The sequence below is a fragment of the Hylobates moloch genome, unplaced genomic scaffold (genome assembly GCF_009828535.3).
Source record: "Hylobates moloch isolate HMO894 unplaced genomic scaffold, HMol_V3 SCAFFOLD_4, whole genome shotgun sequence".
Taxonomy (NCBI): Eukaryota; Metazoa; Chordata; class Mammalia; order Primates; family Hylobatidae; genus Hylobates; species Hylobates moloch.
This window is the reverse complement of record NW_026652279.1, coordinates 39,325,307-39,332,862: the sequence shown is the minus strand read 5'-3', so window position 1 is coordinate 39,332,862 and position 7,556 is coordinate 39,325,307.

Genomic DNA, 7,556 nt, shown 5'->3' with positions numbered 1-7,556 from the left:
AAGTAAAAAAATTAAATATAGAAAAAAGCTTCTAGAATAAGGATATAAAAGAAAAATATTTTTGTACAGCTGTGCAATGTTTCTCTTTTAAGTGTTGTTATTACAAGAGCCAAAAAATTTTAAAAGCTTATGAAGTAAAATTTTACAGTAAGTTAAGGCTAATTTATTGTTGAAGAAAGAAAAATTTTAAAATAAATGTAGTGTAGCCTAAGTGTACAGTGTTTATAAAGTCTACAGGAGCTCACAGTCTCAGGCCTTCACATTCACTCACCACTCACTCGCTGACTCACCCAGAGCAGCTTCCAGTCCTGCAAGCTCTGTTTATTACACCATTTAAAATTTTTTTATACTGATTTTTACTGTAACTTTCTATGTGTTTTTGTTTGTTTTTTGTTTTCTTTCTTTTTTTTTTTTTTTTTCTTATTTTAGGAGACAGAGTCTCACTTTAATACTCAGGCTGGAGTACAGTGGCATGATCATAGCTCACTGCAACCTCAAACTCCTGGACTCAAGAGATCCTTCTCCTTCAGCCTTCCAAGTACCTTGGACTACAGGCGCATGCCACCATGCCTGGCTGATTTTTTCCTTTTCTTTCCTTTTTTGTTTTTTTTTTTGAGACGGAGGCTTGCTTTGTCGCCAGGGCTGGAGCGCAGTGGGTCTCAGCTCACTGCAAGCTCCGCTGCCCAGGTTCATGCCATTCTCCTGCCTCAGCCTCCCGAGTAGCTGGGACTACAGGCACCCGCCACCATACCCAGCTAATTTTTTGTGTTTTCTAATAGAGACGGGGTTTCACCGTTTTAGCCAGGATGGTCTCTATCTCCTGACCTCATGATCCACCCGCCTTGGCCTCCCAAAGGGCTGGGATTACAGGCGTGAGCCACCACGCCCGGCCAATTTCTTTCTTTCTTTTTTTCTTTTTTTTGGTAGAGACAGGGTCTCGCTATATTGCCCAGGCTGTTCTCAAACTCCTGGGCTCCAGTGATCCTCCTGCCTTGGTATCCCAGAGTGCCTGTTCTGTGTTTACATAGATACAAATACTCACCATTGTGTTATGATTGCCTACTGCACTGTATTCAGTATGGTAACAGGCTATACAGGTTAGTAGCCTAGGAGCAATAGGCTATACCATATAGCCTAGGTGTATAGTAGTCTGTACAAATATCTAGGTTTGTGTAAGTATAGTCTATGATGTTTGCACAATGACAAAATTGTTTAATGGCATATTTCTCAGAATGTGTCCCCATTGTTCAGTAACATGTGACTCTACAACAATTCACTGTCCAAAATAAAATACTTGAACAAATAGATAAATATATCCTGTTGCTGGTTAGGTACACTTCATGTTAAAGAGAACATAACAATAAATAAAAATAAATAGGAAAAAATATCAAGTAATGTGTGCAGGGATTCTTGATCTTGCCTGCATATTAGACTCTCTTAACTTACCAATTAACACCAAAACTTCCAAGGTAGGGTACCACTGCCGATGGATTAAAAAAGAATCTCTGGAAAATAGTCCAGGTGATTCTGATGTCAGCAAGGGTTGAGTGCTACTGTGATATAAAGGGAAAAGGTGTAGTGGAAATACTAGTTCTAATGGAATTAAAAATATATCTTAAAGTATAAAATGTATTACAAAATATTCCACTGAGCCAGGCCAGGCATGATGGCTCACACCTGTAATCCCAGCACTTTGGGAGGCCGAGGTGGGCAGATCACTTGAGGTCAGGAGTTAGAGACCAGCCTGGATAACATGGTGAAACCCCATCCTACTAAAAGTACAAAAATTAGATGGGTGTGGTGGTGCATGCCTGTAATCCCAGCTACTCAGTAGGCTGAGGCAGGAACCTCCTCTGAACCTGGAAGGCAGAGGTTGCAGTGAGCTGAGATTCTGCCACTGCACTCCAACCTGGGCGACAGAGCAAGGCTTTTCCCCCAAAGGAAAAAAAATGTCAGCCAAATTTAAGCCAGATGGAATAAAAGCAATGTAAAAATTTTTTTTATTTACTAAATGCTGTTGAAATACTGCATTTTATTTTGGAAAATAATCAAAAATTTGGATACAAATTTCATATATACCATAACGAATTACAAATTGGTTAAAAAGTGAAAAATTGGAATAATTTAAAAACAACTTTATTGCAGAAGATGACTATTTTTTTTAAGCGTATTTTAAAGGGTTAGGAAGTGGTGTTTGAATTAGACTTATTCTCCAAGAATTGTTGGTATTCTCAGAGTAATGTGAAAAAGACAGACCTGCAACTGGATAAACTGCTGATGGAGAGAGTGTTTGGAAGTTTCTTGGTCATTAACAGCTGTTAAAGGAACAAGTTTCCCCTCAAAAAAGACCGATCTTCCCTCAGCAGTACTCTTGCAACCAAAGGAAAAATTGCATCTCTGAAATATTTTCCCCACCAAATTTGAAATGGAATCTGGAAGCAAGAATTTGTACTCTATTGCAAATATTATTTTGCCTGACCCCAAAGGGAGAGACAGAGAATGTACTCTTGCCTTGCAGGGGTGAGAGACTCAACCCGTACTCTGGCAGACACTCCTAGAATTTTCTGCCACAGACTGTGTTTTTGGCACAGTGTGTGGCCACTGGTATCGGGCCAAGTGAAGATTCAGAGGGTATGACCATGCCCAGGGCTGTGGGCAGGGCTTATTCTGTTCTCTCTGGGAAACAGATTTCCTCCCCTACCTGAGGGAGAGAATCAATCATTATCTGTCTATTTCTCATTTGGAGAGTTCCAGAGACTCATCCTGGGCCCTGGAGGCTCAGAGGCTTACCTTGTTGGACTTGAAGTTCAGACGCAGTGACGAGTTTCACCCAAGGAGCTACCCAAGCCCATCCCTGCTGCTCTAAACAATATGAGAAGTATTTCATGAGGAAAATAATGTGCTAATGTCAGTGGATTATTTAAACAGGGAGATACTGCTTGGACACTGGCTCACTGGGAATGCTTTAGATAGGCTCTTTTGGTTCAAGAGAATTTATTTTATGTAACAGGGATTCTTTATAAAGATGCGTTTGCTTAGAAATCTACAAAATGCCAAATAGCCAGCCTTCATAGAGGAAAGGGGCCCACACAGAACTGGGTCTCATAGCCAGAATCAGAATCCAGGCAGCTCTAAAAACCTGAAGAACTGTGGTAATTGGTTTTTGTTGTAGGGCTCCATCATTAATGGGTCTCAGCTGTTCCCCAAGCAGCTGTCTGTACTTCTCTTTGTGTCTACTTTTCTGCCAGCTCCCACTGGCGTTCTTTCTTCTACTCTATATAACTCTTCTTTGCCTCATGGTGTACATCCTTACAGCTTCTGCTTTCTCAGAATATTGAGCTTCCATGGCCTCTGTTGTGCCTCATCACCCCTCTCCTTCAGGCCTTACTTCCCACCGCTCACTACATAATTCTCTCAGTATTTCCCAGTTCAAAGCTGTGAAAAATTCGATTGCCTAGATCCTCTTTTTGCCCCAAGTCATGTCATAGGACACTGGCCAACTTAAGGTTTGGCAGTTCTTGGGCGAGCTGCCCAACCTTAGTCTGATCAACCTAATGCAGAATGGGTCATCTGGGGGCGCTCTTTCAGTAGGAGCTGTGGGTCAGTCTTCCTTAGAAAGGGCTCTGATGTGGCAGGCATCTGATCCACATGACAAATGGATGAATGGATGGATAGGTAGATAAAAAGCAGAAAGGTATAGACAGAGAGAGAGAGAGAGACAGATAGATAAATAGAGTTAGACAGACAGAGATACTTAGATAAATAGACTGACCAGCATATTTGTCCTTAGAGAAGTAGGGAGAGATTGTGGGCTGAACAATTAAGCAAGGCGGGAATGGCATTCACATGTTGAAATATTTTATTTTATTTTAATTATTATTATTTTGAGATGGAGTCTCACTCTTTTGCCCGGGCTAGAGTTCAGTGGTGTGATCGCGCCTCACTGCAACCTCCGCCTCCTGGGCTCAAGCGATCCTCCCACCTCAGCCTCCAGAGTAGCTGGGACCACAGGCACACACCACCACACCTGGCTAATTTTTTTGTATTGTTGACAGAGATGGGGTTTCACCATGTTGCCCAGGCTGGCCTTAAACTCCTGAGCTCAAGCAACCTGCCTGCCTTGGCCTCCCAAAGTGTTGAGATATAGGTGTGAGCCACCACACCCAGCCAACATGTTGCAATATGTTAAAGAGATCTGATCCCCACCCTTAGGAACCAAGTAATGGGCAGGCCCTGGTTGGGCTAGCTATTAATGCTAAGTTTCCTTTTAGAGAAATAAGATTTCTCCCAAATTCTTCCACACAATTCTGCCTATTTCTTCATGTAGGGCTTAGTATTCTCCAGAATTTTCCTATTAGAATCTGCCATAAAGTACTTAGAATGGAGCCTAATTTGTAGTAAGCACTTGGCAAATGAGCGATTATTATTACAATCTTCATTAATTGAGCAAATATTTGAGCAGCGTATCACTTATTGGCTATATTTGGCTGCATGTAATAGAATCCCAAATATAGAGTTTTAACCAAATAGGGTAACCACTCCTGTTACATCCCCAAATGAACAGATAATAACATCTCACATAATATCTCACCACCTTCATATAATAAGTTTGAAGGCAGGTAGCCCAGGGCTGGAATGACAACACACAATTCCTTCTCCTTCTTTCTGTTCAGCCATGCTCAACATGGTTTTCATCTTCGTCTTTCGTCTTTGTCACCACATAGGCAAATAGCCCTAATCCTTGTCACTTCTAGCCACCCTAACCACATTCCAGGTAGAAAGAAGGAGGAAAAGAGGAGGAAGGGACAGTTCTCTTCGCACGGTAAACGTTTTTCAAAAACGCCCTAGCCTATCTCATTGGCCAGGATTGTCTGGCTGACACTTGGAGCTGCAGGGGAAGCTGGGCACAATGCTACCCTAAACAAAACCAGGATTCTATTGGTAAGGAAGAGAAAAACGGATATAGGGTAGGAAACCAGCAGTGTCTCATCCAGCTTAGACACTGAGAAGCACAGTGCCAGCCCTCAAAAACAGGTGGAGGAAGAGATAAGCGAGGAATTCTAAGTGTGATAAAGATCATGATAGAGGTGTTATCGAACTTGTATTTGAGAGGTCAGGAAAGCCTTGCTGAAGGAAATGATAGCTGAGACCTGAAGCATGGGTAGGATTTGGCCAGGGAAGAGAGAGAATGCACAGATGTTCAGAGGTGAGACTGGGTCTTTTCTTGGAGCACAAAGAAGTTTAGTGGGGAACAGAGTGCATGCACCATAGCAAGCAGTGAGGTTGGAGGTGAGCAGGAGACAGAGCATGGACTTCCTAAGCCACTTTAAGGAATTTGTAACTGTCTTCAAGGCACTGAGAAGCCACTGGTGGTGCTTTTTTTTTTTTGCTTTTTTTTTTGAGACAGTCTCAAATCTGTCAAAAATCTGTTGCCCAGGCTGGAGTGCAGTGGCACGGTCTCAGCTCACTGCAACCTCCACCTTCTGGGTTTAAGCGATTCTCCTGCCTCAGCCTCCCGAGTAGCTTGGATTACAGGCGCCCGCCACCACACCCAGCTAATTTTTGTATTTTTAGTAGAGACAGGGTTTCACCATGTTGGCCAGACTGGTCTTGAACTCCTGACCTCAAGTGATCTGCCCACCTCAGCCTCCCAAAGCGCTGGGATTACAGGCGTGAGCCACTGTGCCCGGCCAGCCATTGAGGGCTTTTAAGCAGGAGAAATTTTGCTTGCTGGTTTTTAAAACTGGAGTGGGAAAATTATTCAATCACAGCAATTATCTTTAAGTGCCAGTAGATTACCTAGCTCTTCTTAATGCACCAGGAGATACACAAATGCACCTCCCCAAGTCCTCTTCCCTTGGACAGGGGTGCCCCCAGCTGGCCATTGCATTCAGAAGCTGGAAGCCATGTTTGTCTAAACCTCTTATTAATGTTTTGAATTTCCTTCCCAACGTAATTCTGTGGGATAAAATTAGGCTTGTCCTGGAAATGCTACCCCAATCAGGAGTGATCACTTTCTATCTTCTTTATTCTTCAATGTTTATGCTCAATAATAAAGATTCTTTTTTAAGGGTCAATCAAATTCATTAAGGGTATTCTACAAAGCTAAATACACACAGAAATCATGAGTAACCTAAGTAATCTCTAATATGTTTGATTAGATCACCTAACTCTAGATAGAATGTTCATTTTTCTGGATTTAAAAAGGGTTCACACATTTGATTAATCTCCCAGTTTACAAGATTACAAGTTTATCCCTCCTGGACACTGGCACATTAGCAGGGACTACTATAGCAGCACTGGGTACATTATCACTACATTTTCCAAACTGGTATCTTCAGTGTACAACTTATTATTAAAACAGGATCTTGCTCTGCCACCAAGGCTAGAAGGCAGTGGCACAATCATAGTTCACTGGAGCCTCAACCTCCTGAGTTCAAGAGATCTTCCTGTCTCAGCCTCATGAGTAGCTGGGACTACAGACAAGCACCATTTAAAATTTTTTTTTAAGAGACTGGGTCTCACTATGTTGCCTGGGCTGGTCTTGAACTCCTGGGCTCTTGATCCTTCCGACTCAGCCTCCCAAAGTACTGGGATTGCAGACATGAGCCAACACACGTAGTTCGGAGCACAACTTATAAAAGAATGACATATTAGAAAACACCCTTTTTATTACTGCACTTACTTGGTACATTTCAACCTTAAGTTAAAGCAACTTTTCAAAGACAAGGGCATTATATTTTCCAGTCAGCTGAAAACAGTCATTTGCAACCCACTCTCCATCCCATTCCTGATTTCCTTCTCTATTTTTTTCATAGAACTTTATCACATTTTAGCATACAACTTACTACTATCTTCCTTCACCAAATATAAGCTCTTTAAAAGCAGGTATTTTTGTTTTCCTGAGTGATGTAACAATAGTGGTTAATAGTGCCCAGGAAGGCATTTAAATATTTGTTAAAAGAATTTGCAAATGTATCATCATAGGTGTTTCTTCATATGGCTGCCTTCTGTTCTGCCAAGGAAGGGCCAAACTCACCTGTGAATTTTCGCACCTTCTACTTCTTTTGTGTGTGTGTTTCTGAATCCTATCTTTCAGGCAACAAAAGCAAATCAACAAATTGTTCTAAGGCAGTAATTACACACAGGACACTTTTTCGGCAGGCAAATCAACTTTCAAAAGCAGTGTCATCCATCTTCCTTCATTAGTTGAGGCTTTAAATGCCATTCATCACACTAAACCTATCCATTTATACTGTCACTCCACGCTGCCATCATTGCACATTTTTCATATGTTACACTGGAATGATTCAGGCACTCTACTAACATAATTGGATTAGCTAGATGGTATTTTGGCAGACCTGAAATTCTGGAAAGACTGTAAATGAATCCTTTCCAAGGATCTGAATTCCCTCCTGAGCAGCAGAATCAGGGAGATCTCCGTCTTTCTATTCTTGCATCCATCCTTTCAACTCACTTATCTACCCAAAAATTACTTACTCAACTTTATATATAAAGGCATTTTTTACTGCGGACCTCTAGGAAATTTTTGTTGA